At 46.1% G+C, this 22,119-nt stretch overlaps 1 pseudogene; it reads left to right on the top strand.

Moving 5' to 3' along the window:
• The first annotated feature begins 3,092 nt into the window (after positions 1 to 3,092).
• Positions 3,093 to 13,956, top strand: LOC142566198 (uncharacterized; annotated as a pseudogene).
• Positions 13,957 to 22,119: the final 8,163 nt, after the last annotated feature.

Genomic DNA, 22,119 nt, shown 5'->3' with positions numbered 1-22,119 from the left:
GTCACAGTACCAGCTTGTGCGAGAAGGCGCTTATTTGATGAAATAAGATGTGTTCATATACGGTGGTGCCGGAATTTAGCGGCGTGGGAATACATATCACGCGCAAGCGCTTATACGCGTATATACGCATATGTGCGTTATTATAGTTATATGTATACGTTTGGGTGAGCGACGCTCATCGGTGCATCGTGATGGTTGTTGGTCGTCGCCCGTGATCAGGCGGAGGACTTCAGTATGAAGATATCAGAGGCTTGACACGCACTTCACACCTTCTTATTTCCTAAAATTGAAATTCCTCTTTTTCATTTCAGTGTCTTCATATCAACAAGAATGGAAACAAATATCGTCGAGGGTGTGCTACACACAAATTGCAGACCCCATAAGTATGAATGCTTTACTCACTGATAAACGCCGCTCGCACAAGCGTGGACTGCACACGAGTATGCAGATAACAAAAGCGAGAACGGGACGCTACGGCATTGGTGGCAATGAGAAGTACTCGTGATACTTGTGACGGTTGCTTGTGCCTAGGCTTCGGTGCCTGTAGCAAAAACCGCTGTTGGCATTTGGGTCGGGCCTGTTAATAATGTCTTATTTTGAACAATCGGGCACAACATAATGGCATTTGGTTTTCAGTAACCAACTAGCCCAAAGCATGGCCCAAACATCTGCCCTACTTAAGGTTCGTACACTCAGCCTAAGCCATCTAGATGAAATGGAAAAGTGTCATCTACGCGACTGTAGCACGAAGCTGCGGAAAATTCTCCTTTTCAGGACAGATTTCCCTACGCTTTTTTTGTTTCATGAACCTTCCTCCATTTTCCGGGCTTCCGAAGAACTGATTTGCCATATTACGCAATATTGACTTCGAACGAAAACTTAGCACACTAGTAGTAATATTTTGTTGTGGAGCAAGAGATACGAGCATGTGAATGCTCATTTAGTCCCCGGCATTTCTGGAACATATGCAATTAAATTACTTCTACGCAATGAATCGGGCGTTTATCGCGCATGCAGCTCTTCAGAGTAAACGTGCTGTTTTTCGATGCGTCGTAACTGTCGTATTTGGTCCTTAACTGCACCACCGCTTTTTCTGCACAGTGTTAACTGGGTTATGTCCTTTTAGAAAGCACAATCCTTTATATGTTGCGAGCTTTGTGAACTCTGTCAGTAGGCCTGTTTACATCCACCTCTACACATGCCCCAGGGCAACGCCAGCACTTAAAGGTCACTCATAAGCATATTTACCAACTCAACCTATTATAAGTAGTAAAGATGCAGTATACCTCCTCTGAAACGAGAATTTGCTCATGATGGATTTGCACACCAGCGCAAAATTTACGACCCTGCATTTATATTTTTATTTTGTTGTGATTTTCGCTGACCATTTTCTTTGATCTTAGGCAGTGCCGTGACTGGATACCACTGCTCATTACATTTCTCTCAGTGGAGGGCGCCTTCGGTGGACGCTGTGTTGCGGGCGGGCCCGGCCGCTGTTTAGTCGCGTGTGACAAGTTTTTGAAGCTTATGCAGTTCTGCTAATTAAATGGGCTGGGGCCATCGCGACGTGAGGCAAAAGAATGGAAAGCTGACAGGTGAGACTGACACCAGTGCTTTTATACCGGCTTCTGCATGTGACGTTCTTACCGATGCAGAGTAATAAATTGCCGGCAGTTCCGAACCTGCGGATCGTTAAACTTTAAGCTTCGAGTCAAGAAATTCTCACTTCTCTTTTCTTGCTGCTGGGCTCTGCAGGAACACGACCTTCCACTGTGCTTCGCGTTTGCGCTTAGTGTTGAAAGCAAGGCGTCCCGTTTAGGATTACCTCGTTTCTTCTTTTCCATGTTTTTTTTTTTTTGAAGATCTGCACGAGATTACGATCGTGTATCGATGGCGAGGCGAACAAGGATTCAACGACACTGACAACATGTCGTTTCGCAGTGGAAACTACTGCGTTCGGTGTCGGAGTTTCTGATGCCACACCACGATGCACTTTGGAAGCGTTGTGGTGCAGTATGCCCTCTGAACAGAACGACGTGTTGCTGCTTGCGCAAACAGCCACCATAGAGAGAGGAGCCCGCCGAAAAAATATACACGCCGCGCGACTAGAAGCGCCAGAAAACGTCTTTGAAACTCACATATGTCAGCACAGCGCCAAGTGCTGGTTTGAAAAATAGGCCGTGCGGCGCAAAGGCTCCAAAGTACAGTGTACTAGATGGCATGGTAGAGGGCTCACTGGCCTATGCTTCCAATGCTATCCACTGACGCAGCCGCTGTCGCCTGCCCGTGCTCCCGCTAGAGGCGCTGCAGCAGCTTCTTCCTGGCGTGAGATTTTGTGGCGATTGGACGTGCTTTTAAGGGTTGAGTGGCGGCGACGAAATCATGTTTTTTGTGCACACTTTGAGCTTGCTTTTATTTTTGGTTTGCTGATTTCTTTTGCGTTTCAATAATAATGGGGTAGTTTTCATTTTTTTGTCTCTCATTTTTCGTGTTCGCGGGTGCGATTCGTGTACATTTTGTTCTGCAGGATAGTCAGAGCGCCCTTTCGCGCCACGTGCTTCAACAAATGCAACCGCGTGCGACGTTAAGCCTTTATAGCCATTAAACAGTAGCTTGCAAGTGGCAAGACTAACAGCTATTAGGGGTTTTATTGTGTGTGCTTTGTGTCGGGAATATTTCTTTGGTAGGAAAGTGAGAGCGTGGCCGCGTGGTTGAACACGTGCGAGAACGTGTCATACCTTATGTCTGTGCGACATTGATTGCTTTTAAAACATTGGTGAGAATTACTTTGCGGCATTTCAAGGATTTAGATCCTGTGCGTATCGGTTTTTGCTAAAAGGCACGTGCTCTGCTTTATTGTAGTGTTATAGTACTAGTGTTAGCATTAGAAAAAGCCGTGCAATACATGACAAGAAAGCCGAGAAAGCGTGCATTGTGCGGCGGATCCCTCAAGGCAGATGAGGAGACGGATGAGAATGGACAGGGAATCGAGTCAATCGGCACACACTGTGATGTCGATGCTAGGCTGACGAAGATGGAGGCTTTCCATGAAGAGCTTGTCAAACATGTTGAAGAGCTAAATAGGTAGCGTGATGCACGGAAGTAGTGGACGAAAGAGTTCAAGCAGCGAGGAAAAACTGAACAGGGTCGCCATTGTGAACGAGAATGGTCGTGACAGTGGAAAGAAGTCCCCCGACGTGAGAGGAGAGGGAGTGTCAGCAAAGCACGTGGTATGCGTGCAACGTTGGGAGGAGGTAGCTGGAAAGAGCGGCACCTGCCTTCAGGGAGCCACGCAAAGAAAGCAGGAGCGCAGGGGTCAGTGCTCCTTGTCGAGTCCGAATGACGCGGAAAGGGACAAAGGGAAGTAGGGAGAGGTAGGAGAGAGTGAAATCGTGATTATCGCCGGCGACTCAAACCTGGCTAGGTGCTCAGAAGCAATTGTGGAGAGGGTGAAAGGCGATAAAAGTGTGGCGGTAGGGACATTTCCACGGCGGGCGCTGGGTTCTGTCACAGAGCGAGCAAAACCAAAGCTCGCGGAAAATGACCACGTGCTCAAACTTGTCATAGTAACAGGTGGGCTAAATCACGTCCTAAATTGTAAAGGGACAGGACTAGCCCAGCGCTTGGCAAAGGGGGTGGGCGACTTGGGCGAATTATCCCCTCAAGTGCAGATTGTGGTGTGCACGGTGCCGGAGGTGCCTGTACGTGACACTCACGTACAAAGTGCCGTAGTGGATGCTAATGAGGCGATATGGAAAATGAGCCGAGAGAAAGGTTTCGAGGTTGTCGAAGTAAATAAGGCGGTGAGAAGGTGTGGTGGTTTTGAACGAGACGGGATCCACTTCAATCACTAAAAAGAGCTGCGGCCCAGATGACATACCCAATTCTTTCCTTGTTCGCTACTCCCGTTGGACAAGCAGATACCTCTCCGTTATCTTCCGTAAATCATTACCCACCTCCACTGTTCCCCAATCCTGGAAGCTTGCTACGGTCATTCCGATATACAAATCCGGTAACGCTCAACTTCTGCAGAACTACAGACCCATCTCATTAACTGCCCACTCATGCAAGTTACTCGAACATATAATTTTTAAACACATCACGGAATTTCTTGAAAGCCACAATATCCTATGCAATTACCAACATGGTTTCCGTCGCGGATATAGCACCACTACCCAACTAATCGAATTCACGCACGATATTTGTCAGTAATTAGATTTAGGCGGACAGATTGACGTCATTTTTGTTGACTTATCCAAAGCTTTCGACACCGTCCCACACCCACAACTCCTCTACAAGCTTAACTCCATTCTAAATAACCCTTCTCTGGTTGGTTGGATACATAGCTTCCTAACCCAGCGTTCTCAGTCTGTGCAATTTAACGGCTCTATTTCCTCTCCTGTCAGTGTTTCATCCAGCGTCCCACAAGGTTCCGTTTTAGGCCCGCTTCTTTTCTTATTATATATTAATGACTTGCCGCATTGCGTGTCCGTTAGTATTCGTCTTTACGCTGATGATTGCGTCCTCTATCATAGTATTAACACACTAATGGATCATGATTTACTTAATGACTCCTTTGCAAAATTTTGTAGGTGGTGCAAGGAATGGCAAAAGAACATTAATTTCTCTAAAACTGTTTCCATGTCCTTCTCCAGACGGCCATCTCCATCACTTTTCACGTACACTTTCCTTGGTCAAGATTTAAAAAGAGTAACCGAATTTAAATACCTTGGTCTTCATTTCTCCCATGACATGTCATGGTCGAAACACATTGACATCATATGTAACAAAGATTTTAGACGTCTCGGTTACCTCCATCGTTCATTGCGTAAGGCTCCAAAGGATACCAAACTGATGACGTGTAAAACACTTATCCGCCCCATTCTTGATTATGGCTGCATCATATGGAATCCTCATAAGAAATCCGATATTAAAAAGTTAGAATCAGCCCAAAAGAAATCAGTGCGCTTCATTTTTCGCAACTATAGCCGAGATTTTTCCCCTTCTTCCCATTATACAGCTACAGGTCTTACAGTTCTTTCATCTCGCCGCCGCTTAGAATGCAGGAAATTTTTACACACGCTGCTTCATTCTGAGCGCCTTGACACACTACATAATTATTCGAACTTTAGTCCACCTTCTATCACTAGGAGTTCTCATAATCTCAACCTTATCCCTTTCTTTTGCCGAACGGAGATGTTCAAGCACAGCTTCTTTCCACTGGCCATTGAACTCTGGAATTCACTGCCTGGAAGCATCCGCTCTTTACCTATGCAAGAATTTTTGAAAGCAATTACATATACTTGATATTCATATTTTTTTGTGCCTGTATCTCGTTTTCTTGGTTTCCTTTTTTTTCACTACCCACTCCTGCAATAGCCTCACCGAGGCTGCAGTATGTATAAATAAATAAATAAATAAATAAATAAATAAATAAATAAATAAATAAATAAATAAATAATATGCTTGCACGAGAAGTCGGCTGGCGATTTGCTGGTCGCGCTGTTGCTTTTACAAGGGGCCCATGGGCGCTCAGGAGGCCAGATTAGATAGTAAGGGAGAAAGTCCCCTAAGGGAACCTCAGAATAGCATCTCCGTCAATAACAGCAAAAAGGAGGAGCGCAAGAAAGAGAGCTCGCCATGCAATAGGCTACATAAACATGCAGGGTGGCAGAAGAAAGGAAAAGTGGGCAGACATTGAGGAGCAGTTAAATGGAGAACAAATAGGGGTGTATGCGGTTACAGAAACGCACTTTAGCGACTCGGAAGAGCCGCCAGTGAATGAGAATTATGTTTGAGAAGGATGCAACAGAACTAAATCGAAAAGAAAGGCAGGGGGAGACAGAATGCTCATCCATCAGGGATCCATTAGGGAAAAGAGTAAATTCAAAATGTCAACAGCATCTTTGCTTATCAGGCACAATGAGTGGAAAAAGAATTGGCTGGGCGTTACAAATTTGTGAACCGGAAATAATTGCACAGAGAAGAATAAAGAGTTAGTGGAATGCATAAGTGCTGATATCAAAGATTTCGGGAATGATACCGTAATTATCCTATTAGGTGACATGAATGCCCACATGCAGGATTTTGATGGCTATACCGGCAATCGACCATTGATTACTGTCTGATGACAGAAGGAATTCATGATAAGTTGAGAGAAATGGTTATTGATGAGGAAGGGCATAGCAGCATAGGGAATGAACATAAACACATCATTTTGAAAATGGGATATGTAGTTGGGAAAGAGAGCAAGCTGCGCAAAATGGACAGTCCAAATTTGACCACTGAACAAATAACAAATATAGTCACTAGAGTTGAGGAACAAATTTGCAAATGGCCAAGAGTGGGATTATAGTAAGCTTTTAATTGTAATAACGATAGAAATACGGAAAGAGAAACAACATGTTCGTCGGAAAGAAAAACAAAAACCGAAAACCTGGTGGAACAGGGAGATACAAGAAGCGATCGCCGAATAACAGAAAACATCCCGAGGGCACAGGCAGACAAAGGAGGCGCAGTTTCCGCAAGTTGAAGTAGCCAGTAAATGGGAAATATACCGGGAGAAAGAGTCTGGGTTCTAATACTGGTTCAAGCAAAGGTAAAAGATGAAAGTGAACGTTGGTTGTCAGAAATGCGTGGGAAAAAGAAGGCCGCATTTAGAATATTTTTGAATCACATAAAAATATTAGGCAGGAAGTCAACAACCATACAACACATCCTAGGCGGAGATGGAAACAAACTGGAAGGGGAAGCGGCATTATATTACATCCTAAAAATAACAGCCGAATCTTTCCAAGGCAATGACGAGGTTGTATTTGAAGAAAAAAAAAGAGCATGAAAGAGACCTAAGTGGAAAAGCAGCTGGTACGTGCTGACAAATTTAAACTGGAAGAAAGCGGAAGAGAAAATTCCTAAGCGCACAGCCACAGGGCTAGACGAGGTTCCCGTTAGGCTGATAAATGAACTAGGACCAAAAAGTAAGGAAGCTCTGGTGAAAGCAGTGGAAAAGCTTTAAAAAATAGACGAATACCAGACAATTGGCGACAAAGTAGAATGAATTTAATTTATAAAGGCAAGGGGGAGAAAGAATTCACTCGTATAGTCCGTTAACCATTACATCGGTAATATACAGGCTAGCAGGCAAGCAAATTAAAGTTGTAAGCATGGGCAGAGAATAAGGGCATTTTGGGAGAACTTCAGAATGGCTTCAGACTAGGTAGGCGTTTAGATGATAACTTATTTGTTCTTACTCAGTGTATTCAAATATCGAGAGTAGAAAGCAGACCGTTGCATTTGGCCTTTTTAGACATTACAGGAGCGTATGACAACGTAGACCGCAACATTTTTTGGGATATTCTGGAAGGTGAGGGCTTAGGTGACGATTATCTACAGCTTTTGGGAGAGATTTACCTAGAAAATACCGTTTGCGTTGAATGGGAAGGGATGAGGATCGAGGAGAAAGTTGATGTCAACGAGAGGCTGAGGCAAGGGTGCCCTTTATCCCCACTGCTGATTATGGTGTACATGGTGAGGAGGGGAAGGGCGCTAGAAGTAAGTAATATCGGGTTGAATCTCTCATACAAACATGCGGGTAGAGTAGTAGAGCAGCAGCTTCCAGGTTTACTTTATGCGGACAACATTGTGTTGCTAGCTAACAACAACGTCTGGCTAATATCTGTGGACAGGAAGGCGATAAGTTGGGTCTGAAATTCCGTGTTAGAAAATCAGATGTTATGGTATTCAGTGAAAACAGTGACAGTGGCAATACAGGGCTATGAAATACGTCGGGTAAAAGAATATAAATACCTTGATATATGAATAAACGAAGGAAATAGATAAATGGAAACACAGGAAAAAACAATAACAGTGAAGGGGAAGAGAAATGGCAGCCATAACGAAGCACAGAGTGGTATGGGGATACAATAGGTACGAGGTGCTCCGAGGTATGTGGAAAGGTGTAATGGTTCCAGGACTTACTTTGGAAACGCGGTTGTTTTCTTGAAATCAGGGGTACAAGCAGGACTCGATGGGAACCAAAGGTCTGTGGGACGCCTTCGCATTGGGCGTCCACGGGAAGACTACAAATGATGTTGTGCAGGGTGATATGGGCTGGACAAGTTTTGAAGTGGGGGAAGCTCACAGTAAAATCGTCTATAAAAAACGACTGAGGAATATGGAAGAAAGTAAAGGGGCTGGTAAAGTGTTGAGGTATTTGTACAGAAAGACATTGATTCACAGTGGAGGAAAAGAAATGGGAAGCTTACCAGCAAGTATGTGGCCTGTAGGGTGAGCAACACAGCAACAAAGAAAGCCAAGCGGAAAGTCAGAGAGGCTGAAATAATCTCATGGGTCGCGGCAGTGGAAAAGAAACCTGCCATGAGTAACTACTTAAGAGGAAAAACGAAATCAGGAAAGAAACAATTTATGATAACTCAAAGCGAAGCTCATTACTTTTCGAAGCGAGATCAGGATGCCTTAGAACACGCACCTATAAGGCGAGATATAAGAAGGAAGAAGAAGCATGTGCTTGCTGCGGTAAAGCTAAGGAAACGATGGAGCATGTTTTATTAGAGTGTGAAGACTTGTGCCCAGCGGTCGAACACTTCCTGCCTAATAATTTTATGTGGTTCCAAAATATTCTAGGTACGGCTTTCTTTTTCACACGTATTTCTGACAACCAACGTTCACTTGCACCTTTTATGTTTGCTTGAACCAGTAATTAGACCCCAGACTCTTGCTGCCGGTATATTTCCCAATTACTGGCTATTTCATCCTGCGGCAACTGCGCCTTCTTTGCCTGCCTGTGCTCTCGGCAGGCTTTCTGTCGTTCGGCGATCGCTTCTGGTATCTCCCTGTTCCACCAGCTTTTCGGTTTATTTTTTCCTTTCCAACGAACATGCTGTTCCTCTTTCCGTATTTCTGTCGTTATTACACTTACAAGCTCAGTATATTCTCACTGTTTACTTGGTCATTTGCAAAGTTCTTCCTCGACTCTAGTGACTATATTTGTTATTTGTTCAGCGTTCAAATTTGGACTGTCCATTTTGCACTCCTTGCTCTCTTTCCCAACTTCATATCCCATATTCAAAAGAATGAGTTTATGGTCACTTCCTGTGCTGCTATACCTTTCCTCCTCAATGACCTGTTCTCGCAACTTATCATGAATTCCTTCTGTCATCAAACAGTAATCAATGGTCGATTGCCGGTTTCCCACTTCCCACATGATCTGCCCTTCACGCTTACGCCCTGTATTCACGATAACGAGGTTATGTTGCTCACAGAGCTCTAGCATTGACTTCCCTTTGTTGTCAGTATAGCCATCTAAATCCTTTATGTGGGCATTCATGTCACCGAATTGGATAATTTCGGCATGATTTCAGAAACCTTTGATATCAGCACTTATGCATTCCACTAGATCTTTATTATTCAGTGTGTAATTATTTCGGGGCCACAAATATGTATCGCCCAGCTGTTTTTTTTCGCACTCATTGTACCTGATAACCAAAGATGCTCTTGACATTTTGAATTTACTCTTTTTCATTTGGCTTCTTGATGGATGAGCATTCCGACTCCCCCTGCTTTTCTTTCCGACTTAGTTCTGTTGCACCCTTCCTAAACATAATTCTCATTCACTGGCGGCCCTTCGGAGTCTCTAAGGTGCGTTTCTGTAACTGCATACGCCCCTATTTGTTCTCTATTTAACTGCTCCTCAATCTCTACCCCCTTTTCCTTTCTTCTGCCACCCTGCATGTCTATGTAGCCCATTGCATGGGGCTCCTTCTTGTTTTCTTACTTTTTCTGGTTTGGCGGAGATGCTATTTTGAGGTTTCCTTAATAATATTTGGGGTTTTACGTGCCAAAACCACTTTCTGATTATGAGGCACGCCGTAGTGGAGGACTCCGGAAATTTCGACCACCTGGGGTTCTTTAACGTGCACCTAAATCTAAGCACACGGGTGTTTTCGCATTTCGCCCCCATCGAAATGCGGCCGCCGTGGCCGGGATTCGATCCCGCGACCTCGTGCTCAGCAGCCCAACACCATAGCCACTGAGCAACCACGGCGGGTGAGGTTTCCTTAGGGGACTTTCTTCATTACTAACTACTCTGGCCTCCTGAGCGCCCATGGGCCCCTTGTAAAAGCAACAGCGCGACCAGCAAATCGCCAGTCGACTTCTCGTGCAAGCCTGTAATTCAAGTGGATCCCGTCTCGTTCAAAACCACCACACCTTCTCACCGCCTTATTTACTTCGACAACCTCGAAACCTTTCTCTCGACTCATTTCCATATCGCCTCATTAGCATCCACTACGGCACTTAGTACGTGAGTGTCACGTACAGGCACCTCCGGCACCGTGCACACCACAATCTGCACTTGAGGGGATAATTCGCCCAAGTCGTCCACTCCCTTTGCCAAGCGCTGGGCTAGTCCTGTCCCTTTCCAATTTAGGACGTGATTTAGCCCACCTGTTACTATGACAATGTTGAGCACGTGGTCATTTTCCGCGAGCTTTAGTTTTGCTCGCTCTATGACAGAACCCAGCGCCCGCCGTGGAAATGTCCCTACCGCCACTCTTTTATCGCCTTTCACCCTCTCCACAATTGCTTCTGAGCACCTAGCCAGGTTTGATTCGCCGGCGATACTCACCATTTCACTCTCTCCTACCTCTCACTGCTTCCCTTTTTCCCTTTCCCCGTGATTCGGACTCGACAAGGGGCGCTGACCACTGCGCTCCTGCCTTTTGTGTGTGGCGGCCTCAAGGTAGGTGCCGCTCTTTCCAGCTGCCTCCTCCCAACGTTGCACTCATACCACGTGCTTTGCTGATACTCCCTGTCCTGTCACGTCGGGGGACTGCGTTCCATTGTCACAACCATTCTCGTTCACAATGGCGGGCCTGTTCAGCTTTTGCTCGGCTCCTTGAAGTCTTTCTTCGACTACCCTCCGTGCATCACGCTCCTTATTTAGCTCATTTTAGAGCGAACCTGTATACCTCTACCGTCCAAGGAAATTTTGTGTCGTAAGCAAAACACTCCTCATACGTTGGCCGATCCTGGACATAGTGCTATACTGGGCCGACCCGCGGCGGAGGTGACGCAGGCGTTAACCACTCCCTATACGTGGGCCGATCCCAAATATTGTCCAATGTCGGGCCCACCCGCTGCGGAGGTGAAGTAGGCGTTAAGCACTCCATATATACGTGGGCCGATCTCGAAGCTAGTGCAATACCGGCCCGGCCCGCTGCGGAGGTGAAGCAGGCGTTAAGCACTGCCCATACGTGGGCCGATCCCGAAGATAGTCCAATGCCGGGCCCACCCGCGGTGGAGGTGAAGCAGGTGTTAAGCACTCTCCATACGTGGACCGATCCCGAAGATCTTGTAATACCGGCCCGACCCGCGGCGGAAGTGGAGCAGGCGTTAAGCAGTCCCCATACGTGGGCCGATCCTGATCATAGTGCAATGCCGGGCCGACCCGCGGCAGAGGTGCAGTTCACCATTAAGGGGCCCACATACACACTGTAGCTTCGCTAGTCATGCTTCTTCGCAGAGTGGAAGGGCACTCAGTTTTTTGAGCTCTTCAACCTGTTTGACAAACTTGCCTGTTACGCCGCCGACAATCTCCTTGATTTGCACTGTCCGCGCTCGCTTTTGTGCGATGTGATGGTGACTTGCTGCTCTGTTCCACTATGTAAATCTCGCAAGGAATGTGGTGTAAGTTTTCACTACTATCCAAAGTCGACGAAGCTTAATGTTTGGTTAATAAAGCTTAGAATGGGCAAGCTGCCGTCAAAACACGCTGTCGTCTGCAGCAAGCACTTCAGAGAAGAGGATTTTGCATATCCCGTTTACAAGACGCTAGGTAAGGCCATTTCGGGTGTACCTTTCGCTTCTTTGCACTCAGTTAACGTGTCCGTCACTTTTTTGTCAGGTTACAAGTACCGAAAGTTGTTCCGTCCGTCAACCTGTCTGTACGTCCACACGATGCGAAGCGGCCGCTTGTGCGAGCGGCGATAAGACGGCGTAAGTGTATCGATATTGATTCTCTGTGCAGTTAGCACAAAATGTATCAATATTGATTCTCTGTGCGGTTAGTACAAGCAAGTAGTTTACACATATACGTAGATGCCATAAATAATCGAAAACGATCTGTGGTAGCCAGAATATGCGATATGTGCTGTCGTCCGCACCGGCTTTGCTCGGTGTAGGAGCGAGCAGGGTAACACATTGACTCACGACAGAGCTGCTATCGTGTTTTATTATGCAGAAGCAATGTTGATCACGCTCTTGTACCCGCACGAGCGCTCCCTCGGTTTAATTCACTGTTGCAGCGAGTCATTACTGTGTACGTATTAAAGAAATTCCGCAGCTACCTTAAACGTGTGCCACATTGGGCACTTTCTACCGCGATTCAGCCTGATCGAAATCAAAATTATCGATCGCGATTGGCTCCTCGCGCAAGCTGCCGAAGGGAGTCAATCGTAATCGGCAATTTCGATCCCGATCGGCCTCAATCGCGGTCGGAAGAGGGCGTAATATTATTTATTTGTAAAATGTCCAGAAAAGCTTGATTTCCATTTCAAGGGAAAGAGGCATTCCCATACGGTATTACCATTTGTCACAGACATCTTCCATTTGCACTGATGCTGGGAAAAATACCAAAAAGGCGCAGAGGAAAGCTCGAGCTGCGCGATGTTAGAACTTGATGCACCACTGGCCGAAGTAGACTGCAATGCTATGTTTATCTGTTATGTAATACTAAATTTGATGTGCCACATTTATGTTGCATTTCGGCTCCCACGTCATATACTGTGGTGTATAGTACTTTGCTCTTTGTAGTTGGTTTCATTTCATTTTAGATTTCCGACCTACAGAAGCTCCAGCTGAAAGTCCAGGCGATTGCATTTCAATTTCAGAAGGTATCCAGCACACAGTGCAGCACTTTTACTGCTGTTTGTAATAGTACAAATTAATACTTGTGACTGCTGTAATTTATGTTATTGTTACGCTCAATTTGTCTTTTCTTTTTTTCAGAGATTAATACTGAGGCTGAGAAGCTGTCTAAAGAAATTGGAATTCAAGTCGTCACTAGAAACGACCTTTTTGCCAGAGAACAGCTCATCACAATTGCAAAAGTGCCCGATGAGTATTGTTTTCTTGTCCTCACAGTCATAGGGTCTTTCGAGTTGTTCTACAATATAACAGAACTTCACAGAGAAATGTGGTTTTGTTAAGGAACGCGAAGCTTATCCTTGAGTGATGATGATGCGGTGCTCCTCACATACATGAAGCTCTATCATGATTTAACATTTTCTCTGTTGATGGTGTTGTTTAGTGTCCACCGTACAGCTGTGTCGAACATCTTTAAGGATTCAATTTAGCAAGCATTCTCGAGCATGCAATTTTCTGGCCAACGAAAACCGCAGTTGTCAATTGTCTCACAATGTATTTCTAAGAATACAAAGGCATGAAGATGGTGCTTGACTGCACTGAAATAGAAATTGAGCGCTCAAAACATCTAGTGTCAAGGCTCCTCACATACAACCACTATAAGCGCACGTACACTGCAAAATCCTGGTGAGTGAGACACCAGGCTGCTTAATTATCTATGTAAGTTCAGCATATGGAGAAAAAGCATCTGACGCATACATCACAAAGCAGTGAGGAATTATTGACAAGTGTATTCCCAATGTTGACAGTGTAAGGGTAAATAAAGGCTTCCTAATCGGTGAACTCTGCAAAGAAAAATACATAAAAAGGATCAGACCTCAAATCCTCATGGAAAAACAGCTCACTGCAGAGGAAGCTAGAAGAAACCAGTCCAGAGCAAGTGCTCGAGTTATGTGGAAAGGGCCACGTCAAAGGATGAATCTGTACCGCATTTTAAAAATTCGGTATGATCTCGACTTTATGCCATACATTGACAGTATATTCAAAGTAATTGCTGGCACTGTGAATCTCTGAAACCCATTGTTCAGTAACAAGAAGCTCGTTTTCAACTGATAATGTCAGTGTGCGTATTTATCAGCTTAACTCTCTCCAAAGTAGCTCTGCAGTGATTACCAGCTCTTAACAATTAGCTTTGTGAGCTGCCAGGCAATATGCGGTATTTAATAAATGTGATGAACGGATTCGTCTAATAATAAAAATTTATCCAAGGAACCACTCAGAGTGTGACGTTCTTATCAATGTGCATACCTACAATGTAGATAGTTGGAGTGGAAGGAAAATTTCTGGCTTTAACAAGTGCGGTGGTCCTCAAACACCTAAAATATACAAAATACCATCAGCAGTGTCAGTAGCTGTAGTTTGTATGATTTAGCGTGTACTCAAAAAAGCATTTCTTTTTTAAGAGAGCCATTCTGCACAAGTTTTGTGCAGACGGTAGTTATTTAGGTTTATACAGACGTACATGATAATGTCTGTGATACTGAATTTTTGTTGTTGTAGCAGTACTTATGCACATATTATAAGTGCTAAAAGGGACGAGCTTTCAGGTTGTACATTGAATTTGGCATAATAGGTATCATTGCTAGCTAGGAAATATTTTTATTCCCTGCCAAGTACACGAAAGGAAGAGCAAGACCAATAACATATATATGCACTGTCAAACCTGTAAAAAAGACCTTGGGCAGTTGCACTAAAGGCAAAGAACAGCAGCGGCAAAACAGCGCCTCGGTAGCTCAATTGGTAGAGCATCGCACACGAAATGCGAAGGTTGCGGGTTCAGTTCCCACCTGCGGCAAGTTGTTTTTTCATCCACTTTAATTTCCATTAATTTGTCGTTTCTTCATTCCATTTATTAGGCACAAGTAATTTCCCCTATGTTGTCCTTCGTGTCAGTGTTTGTTGGCTTCTGATGATACGCCTTAGTATTACAGTATCAGCCAAATATCCCACAAACATGACCACATGAGCAGTAGAAAAAAAAAGAAAACACCTTTCTAACACGGTGCCCTTGCACTTATGATCGTTGTATGAATGGAAGCTCATTAATTAAGACGACTTACAAGTATGATTGGATACCAACGTAGAAAGCTGGGCGTGGGACATAAACTACAAGTGACTACTGTCATTCCATGGGATGACTTTCTGTTATCACAGTTATATCTCTACAATATCACAATTACTTCACAAAACGCAGTCAGTCAAAGAATTAAATTGCATGAGGCACTTGTTCGTCTTCACAACACAGTCGTGCCAGTTACCGCACCAACTAGATCACAAAAACACCAGCCGGAAACGAAAAAATATATAGAAAACTACAGACACCTGCTGTAATGAGCAGCAGTTGTCTCGCTACCCTAGTGTCACAGTATGAGCCAAATATCTCAAAAACATGACCACATGAGCAGTAGACAAAAAATGAAAAGATCTAACACGGTGCCTTTGCACTTGTCATCATTGTATCGGTGGAAGCCCATGTGAGTTAACACGAAATGCACAGACAAGCAAGATTGGATACCCTTGTAGAAAGCTGGGCATGGAACTTAAACCACAAGTGATTACTGTTATTCCCCGAGATGAATTTCTGATATCACAATTATATCTTTACGATATCACAGTCGCATTGCAAAATGCAATGACCCAAAAATTAAATGCACAGAATGCCACATAGACAACTTAAAGCCAACTTAAAGTTTCGGGTAGGCCAACTTTAAATTTGCGAGAGCCAACTTAAATTTGAGAATGGGCCAACTTGAATTTATGATGCGGGCCAACGTAAATTGAGGGGTGGGCCAACTTAAATTTGGAAGCGGGCAAACATGTTTCGCCATAGGCAAACTTAAAATTGGGGGTGGGCCAACTTAAATTTGGGGGTATGCTTGCGCATACTTGGACGAGGTTTCTTCCCAGAAGCCGGCCAGTGATCAAGCAGTCATACCCTGCTTTACACGAACAGCTGGCTCGATCTACCGTTGCGTCGTAAACGGTAATCTTCACTTCATGCGGGACACTATTGATAGCAGTCGTTTGCAAGAGAAACGCCAGAAAGTCGAAACGAGCATTCTCAGCTGTTTCGACGGCGCACTCAACCATGTGGCCCGCGTAATAAACCTCCTCCGCCTTAGTGAGGCGCCGGCTCGTCTCTCATGCCTTGTCCACATACTGGTTGATGCTGCTCAGCGGTAATGCAACTGTGAACAAAAATAATTTACAAGCAGGTCATCTAAACTAATACATGTGACGCTGCTACAGCGCTGCACGAGGAGACGAGCGGGCAGCAGGAAAGAAATTACAGCCATTACCACCTCCAACTCGTTTGTGTACACAAACAGAAGCGATAACAGTAATTACAAGAAAAACGTGAAATTAAACAGGGCGCGTCAGTGAGAATACAAAAAGACTGACACAACAGCTAGGGTGGTATTTTCAATGGTGATCACTTTCTGGTGTAGTTTCACTTTCGAGAGGTTTCGCACAGCGCTCTTGGCACTGTGCGAATATAGAAAGCTCGGCGACAAGTTGTTGACGAGTTCGACTTCACCCTGCAATCTGCTACCCGCCTGGTCAGCTCAGATGGTAGAGCGGCTGCCTCGGAAAGGCGGTGGTCCCGCGTTCGAGTCCCGGACCAGGACGAATATTTCTTCAACTGAAAGGCTTTTCTTTCGAGCAACCCTTATGGGTTTCCTTTGTAGCAGTTGCTACGATAGTGTGATGTCTCATTTTCCCCTTAAGGGTTTCTGCAGAACTATTACGTCAATATCTTGCCTTTGCTTCGAGTAGTTGTTGACAAGTTCGACTTCGCCCTGAAATCTGCTACCGGCCTGGTCAGCTCAGATGGTAGAGCGGCTGCCTCGGAAAGGCGGTGGTCCCGCGTTCGAGTCCCGGACCAGGACGAATATTTCTTCAACTGAAAGGCTTTTCTTTCGAGGAACCCTTATGGGTTTCCTTTGTAGCAGTTGCTACGATAGTGTGATGTCTCATTTTCCCCTTAAGGGTTTCTGCAGAACTATTACGTCAATATCTTGCCTTTGCTTCGAGTAGTTGTTGACAAGTTCGACTTCGCCCTGAAATCTGCTACCGGCCTGGTCAGCTAAGATGGTAGAGCGGCTGCCTCGGAAAGGCGGTGGTCCCGCGTTCGAGTCCCGGACCAGGACGAATATTTCTTCAACTGAAAGGCTTTTCTTTCGAGGAACCCTTATGGGTTTCCTTTGTAGCAGTTGCTACGATAGTGTGATGTCTCATTTTCCCCTTAAGGGTTTCTGCAGAACTATTACGTCAATATCTTGCCTTTGCTTCGAGTAGTTGTTGACAAGTTCGACTTCGCCCTGAAATCTGCTACCGGCCTGGTCAGCTCAGATGGTAGAGCGGCTGCCTCGGAAAGGCGGTGGTCCCGCGTTCGAGTCCCGGACCAGGACGAATATTTCTTCAACTGAAAGGCTTTTCTTTCGAGGAACCCTTATGGGTTTCCTTTGTAGCAGTTGCTACGATAGTGTGATGTCTCATTTTCCCCTTAAGGGTTTCTGCAGAACTATTACGTCAATATCTTGCCTTTGCTTCGAGTAGTTGTCGACAAGTTCGACTTCGCCCTGAAATCTGCTACCGGCCTGGTCAGCTCAGATGGTAGAGCGGCTGCCTCGGAAAGGCGGTGGTCCCGCGTTCGAGTCCCGGACCAGGACGAATATTTCTTCAACTGCAAGGCTTTTCTTTCGAGGAACCCTTATGGGTTTCCTTTGTAGCAGTTGCTACGATAGTGTGATGTCTCATTTTCCCCTTAAGGGTTTCTGCAGAACTATTACGTCAATATCTTGCCTTTGCTTCGAGTAGTTGTTGACAAGTTCGACTTCGCCCTGAAATCTGCTACCGGCCTGGTCAGCTCAGATGGTAGAGCGGCTGCCTCGGAAAGGCGGTGGTCCCGCGTTCGAGTCCCGGACCAGGACGAATATTTCTTCAACTGCAAGGCTTTTCTTTCGAGGAACCCTTATGGGTTTCCTTTGTAGCAGTTGCTACGATAGTGTGATGTCTCATTTCCCCTTAAGGGTTTCTGCAGAACTATTACGTCAATATCTTGCCTTTGCTTCGAGTAGTTGTTGACAAGTTCGACTTCGCCCTGAAATCTGCTACCGGCCTGGTCAGCTAAGATGGTAGAGCGGCTGCCTCGGAAAGGCGGTGGTCCCGCGTTCGAGTCCCGGACCAGGACGAATATTTCTTCAACTGAAAGGCTTTTCTTTCGAGCAACCCTTATGGGTTTCCTTTGTAGCAGTTGCTACGATAGTGTGATGTCTCATTTTCCCCTTAAGGGTTTCTGCAGAACTATTACGTCAATATCTTGCCTTTGCTTCGAGTAGTTGTTGACAAGTTCGACTTCGCCCTGAAATCTGCTACCGGCCTGGTCAGCTCAGATGGTAGAGCGGCTGCCTCGGAAAGGCGGTGGTCCCGCGTTCGAGTCCCGGACCAGGACGAATATTTCTTCAACTGAAAGGCTTTTCTTTCGAGGAACCCTTATGGGTTTCCTTTGTAGCAGTTGCTACGATAGTGTGATGTCTCATTTTCCCCTTAAGGGTTTCTGCAGAACTATTACGTCAATATCTTGCCTTTGCTTCGAGTAGTTGTTGACAAGTTCGACTTCGCCCTGAAATCTGCTACCAGCCTGGTCAGCTCAGATGGTAGAGCGGCTGCCTCGGAAAGGCGGTGGTCCCGCGTTCGAGTCCCGGACCAGGACGAATATTTCTTCAACTGAAAGGCTTTTCTTTCGAGGAACCCTTATGGGTTTCCTTTGTAGCAGTTGCTACGATAGTGTGATGTCTCATTTTCCCCTTAAGGGTTTCTGCAGAACTATTACGTCAATATCTTGCCTTTGCTTCGAGTAGTTGTTGACAAGTTCGACTTCGCCCAGAAATCTGCTACCGGCCTGGTCAGCTCAGATGGTAGAGCGGCTGCCTCGGAAAGGCGGTGGTCCTGCGTTCGAGTCCCGGACCAGGGCGAATTTTTCTTCAACTGCAAGGCTTTTCTTTCGAGGAACCCGTACGGTTTTCCTTTGTAGCAATGGCTACGGTTGGGTGGATGTCTCATTTTCCCTTTGATTAATCACCTTGCTCCACCTTGAGGGTTTCTGCAGAACTATTACGTCAAAGTAAAACTATATCCGAAAGCGATCGCCCGAGCACTGCTATCCAGGCATGCACGACGGAGCGCGGGCTTTTCTCGTTCGCGCATTGATGACGATTGTACACACAAATGTTTTGTTTACCTGAACCACGATCACTGCTGTTTTCGTAGTTCACCTGAAGCTTGCAGCAAGCAAAAAGCGAACGCAAACACCGTACTGCGCGGTGCGACGAAGCGAGCGCACGTTATCTGGGCGGCTATCGAAACTTCAGCGACTTCAGGGGCGCTATTCTCGACACGCATAGCGGCTGCACGGCCGCCATTATCTGCCATGTTGACTTTCTGATTGGCTGTGGAGAGCTCACGTGCCTTGAAGTTTGCGCCGGGAAACGGAAGTTTTGCAAAATGCAATTTTGCGTTTTCATCAAGATGACGAAACGTGACGTGGAGCTGGAAATTTTATCGACTAATGCATTTTCTTGGTACTTGGCAGCTATATTGCGACGTAAGCGCTTCAAGAAGAAAGTGAGCGGTAGCGTACAGAAGTCAATGCAATGCATCTGCAATTTCGCGAATATGTGATGGCGATCCAAGATAGCCGCCGTGCCAGCTTGCTGATTGGCTGAAGGAATATGCCGTGGGGTGCGTCACAGGAAGGGCCGTTTCGTAAACGTCAATTCGACGTTGCGCTGGGCCGCCATTTCAGAGATATTCCGCCATAATTTGAGGTGCGACGATCAGCGCCAATTATGCTAATGAGCAGCCATATGCAATGGCGGCCGAAAGGAAAATGCGTATCGCCACACTTTCCCCGTCGTTTGGCGCCATGAAAATCTTTTGTTCATAACGCGTGCTCATGTATTTGCATCGCTCTCGGGCGGTGTTGGCATTCGTGTTTTGGGCCATCATTTTTTTAAAAGAACGCGTTTATACGAAATAACATTGGTTGAACATAGCAAGCTTTCTGCAATGTTGTCCCGTTTTCGCTGCTGTGTTTGTATTGTAATCAAGATTAATGCCGTTTTTGCATGATCAGAAGTTATGACAACGGCGTCGCTTTCATTTATAAAAAGAAATGTACGTAAGGCGGCGCCTTGAAGTTTCCTCCCACGGTGCAAGTAACCAGCGAAGTGAACAAGCGATGGCAGCGCCGGCGCTTGCGTCGCGCTAGTGAATAGACAGATTTAGTACTGCGTACGGAACGTACGCAACGGCGTTGCGTACGTAAGATCGCTAGGTTCTGCAAAGTGCGCATGTGCAGAACGCAACACGAACGGTGCGTGATGCGTACGCGGGCGCTGCGCGCACGCATCCGATTCTTGCGTGCGTACGTAGGGAGCCTTGCGTGCTGCGCTCGTGGTTCTTGTTTGTTCGGGAGAGCGCGAGGCAAAGGAGTTTCGCAAAATGGCAGCGTCAAAGGCGACCAGCCGAAGGCTGTACTTTTCAATGGCCTACGATTTGGCTTTGCTGCGTTAAGTGAACGCGCAGAGGCCATTCCTGGAACCTGCACGGTAGAGATGCATAGCAAAAATAGGAAATTTGTTTTTGATAAAGCGTTCAGTGTGTGCTGTTTGCGCGAAAGGCTCGACCTGCTTTTGGTGCAGTTCGTCGCAAATGACCGTGCCAGGCCCAGAAAGTAAGAACTCGGTTTTTATTTTTCTCGATATGATTCATGTATTTCATCCGTATTAAATGTAGTCTCTTAAAGGCCTTAATATACTTCGACGAAGCGGGAACGCGCCCGCACGTTACATCATGTTAGCGAGAACAAGAACGTGTAGTTCGACCGACGGTTCGACGTACTGGCGGACGTGGCCAATGCGCTCCGACGCGCCCGGCGTCTAACGCTCGCCCTCTTACGTACGTAGGCATTTCGCAGTACTAAAAGCCCTAACGCGACACGCGCTCCTACATTCCGCAAAGCACTTGCGGGCTGCGTGCGTATGGTCATGACGCTGTACTAAAACTGTCTAATATCTCTGGCACGCGCAACGCTAACGGTGATATTTGGCCGTTTCTCAGCCAGGCGAGTCGCGCTGAGTCACTTACGTTTCGCGAGATAGCTATAACGTGTCCTAGAGCGTGCGCGCATCACCACTGGTAGGTCGCGGTATGCTGTCTCAAGGAAGAAAACGAGCGCGTTGGCGCCAACATACGATGACTCATTCCATTTCCCGTGGACACGCTTCCTAGCTAATGAAGCAGACGACGGCTTGTACGCAGCAGACGACGGAAGCGAGAAGCGTTTTCGACGGAATAATCATGCGCTTTGAGCTAGCTGCTTTATTTTTACTGCGGAAGAAAACTGTTTTGCTTTACTGAGGAGCTTACGTTCAGGGCCTTCATTTCAGTTTCTTAGGCAAAACGTCAAGTTGGCGTCACGTTACGAAAGCAAAATGGGGCCATCAGTACCACTTTATTCGCGTCGCGTTTACGTCACGCGTCGGAGAAAATGGCGGAATGTCCAGAATAGCGCCCCAGTCCTGGCCGTGACGTCATCTAAAATTGCGGCCAGGCAGCGCCATTCCTAATTCTCGGGGCCATCTCGCAGGCAGACAGAACGGGCAAGGTAAATATGGTAGCGAAGCTTCCATAGGAGCCCATACGTTCAAAACATGGCGGTTCATCGGAGGATGAATGGATATTATGAACGTCCCCTTTGGAACGGGGCGGTGGGCTGCGCCACCAAGCTCTTGCTACTATACTGCCTAATCTCCTACCTAGGTTAAACAATGAAAAAAAAAAACACTATGAACTACCATGCCAAAACTTTCTGATGCCCTATTGCGAACTGTGCTTTTGTACGTCTCCGTCTTTTGTCGTTTCCCTACTTTTCTTCCACCAATCCTCCAGTCGCCTCTTACTAATGTCTATTGCGGACATGTTTGCTTTACCACTGCTCCCTCTGAACCCAAGGGCTTCAAGGAGGCCAGTGGTGCCTAAATCGACCGCTGGGTAGACGTCTTCACATTCTAATAAAGCATGCTCCGTAGTTTTCCTAGCTTTACCACAGCAAGCACACGCTTCTTCTTCCTTCTTATATCTCGCTTTATAGGTGCGTGTTCTAACACATCC

The sequence above is a fragment of the Dermacentor variabilis genome, unplaced genomic scaffold (genome assembly GCF_050947875.1).
Source record: "Dermacentor variabilis isolate Ectoservices unplaced genomic scaffold, ASM5094787v1 scaffold_12, whole genome shotgun sequence".
NCBI classification, from domain to species: Eukaryota; Metazoa; Arthropoda; class Arachnida; order Ixodida; family Ixodidae; genus Dermacentor; species Dermacentor variabilis.
This window is presented reverse-complemented; position numbering and strand designations above follow the sequence as displayed.